The following is a 1,942-nucleotide window of genomic DNA, read 5'->3' on the forward strand; positions in this document are numbered from 1 at the left end:
AGAATTAGGGGTCATAAGGCCCTCATGAAGTCCTTGGTGAAGTGCCATCGTGCCGGTACCCAAGCCTGACGGCACTTTAAGGCTATGCATAGATTACCGGCAGTTGAATGAAATTACTATATTACTATACTATTAAATTACTAAATTACTATATTTCATACTATTACTAATCTGATGCCTTCCCAATGCCGCACGTTAAGGAATTGGTGGAGAGGATTGGGTCCGCCAAGTTTATATCCACCCTAGACTTAGCGAAAGGCTATTGGCAAATACCCGTGGCCCCGCGGGATAGGCCCAAGGCAGCCTTTGGCATGCCTTGGGGCTTATACGAATTTATAAAGATGCCATTTGGATTACATGGGGCGGCGGCCACGTTCCAACGATTAATAGAAAAAGTTCTAGCTCCACATACAGATTATGCGCCTGCTTATATTGATGATATTGTGATTTTTACCCAGACATGGGCACAGCATGTCAGAGCACTAAGTGCGGTGTTAAGGGAGCTGAAGACAACAGGATTAACAGCCAACCCCAAAAAGTGCGCTTTAGCCCAGCAACAAACCAAATATTTAGGTTTCCTGGTGGGACAAGGGACCATACGACCATTAGCGGATAAATTTGAAGCTATCAAGAAATTTCAACCACCACAAACACCGAAACAGCTTCGCTCCTTTTTAGGATTGGTAAATTATTATCGACGGTTCGTTCCTCAATTTTCAGACCTAGCAGCACCCCTGTCAGATGCTTTGAGGGGACCCCAAAGCAAAAAAAATAACTTGGACTCAAGACATGGCAAGAAGCTTCACGAGACTGAAAGACGCCTTATGTAAGGATGTAGTGATACACGCTCCTAATTTTGAGAAACCATTTATTTTGCAGACGGACGCATCAGACACGGCCATAGGAGCAGTTCTCACAAAGGACAACGGTGGGGTTCGACGACCTGTGGCATACGTCAGTCAGAAGTTGCTACCAGCTGAGACGACGTACGCCACAATCGAACGTGAGTGTCTAGCCATAAAATGGGCTGTGGAACATTTCAAATATTACTTGCTGGGGCGAGAATTTATCTTGATCACGGATCATGCCCCGCTAAAATGGCTTAACACAGCAAGGATGGACAACGCCCGAATTACGCGCTGGACTTTGGCGCTACAACCATACAAGTTCCGCATAATGCACCAGGCCGGAGTAAACAACATAGTGACGGACTTTCTTTCTAGATACTCTGTGGCCTCTTGTGAAACCATAGCAGACCCAGAGCATAAGACTGGTCCGGCGGGTACAGGTAGGGTCGCGACACCCTCGAACGGACCGCCCCGAGGCAGCTTAAGCGGGGGGTTGTGTCACAGGCGGAGAAAGACCGGGGAGACTCCTGAGCCCATGGAGGGAGCCCCAGAGCCAGAGGCAGGGGGCGGTACGGAAAAAATAAAAAACTTACTCACCGCAGGACGCGAGGAAGAGCAGGGACGGCCGGAGAAGCTCGTGCGTGGCCTGGACGACGCCTTAAGTCACCTGTGGTTGGCAGGTGACGTCACTCCTAATCGCCGGCCGGCAGCGATAGAAGGGCCGGTGGTGGAGAGGAGCAAGGCGCACACGTGGCTGCCGGGAGGGAGCCTGGCCGGTGGAGTCAGTTGCAGGCGCGGAACGCCGGATCTGACTGCTGGCACTCCCCACAGAGAATTAAAGAAGCCTGGGGATGAGCCAACGCCCGAGGACAGCACGACAACGGTGGGTGAGCCGTGAGAGAGAGCAGTAAGAGCCTCGGCGGCGCAGAGGGGTCAGCGGACCGACGAAGACCTGGAGAGAGGGCTGCAGTCCCAGGAGGACCCGGAGAGAAGGGTGCGGTCCGGGGAAGACCCGGAGAGAGGGCTGCGGGCCAGGGAAGACCCGGAGAGCGGGCTGCGGGCCCGGGAAGACCCGGAGAGAGGGTCGCCCTGGG

Source organism: Alligator sinensis, unplaced genomic scaffold (genome assembly GCF_000455745.1).
Source record: "Alligator sinensis unplaced genomic scaffold, ASM45574v1 scaffold372_1, whole genome shotgun sequence".
Lineage (NCBI taxonomy): Eukaryota > Metazoa > Chordata > Crocodylia > Alligatoridae > Alligator > Alligator sinensis.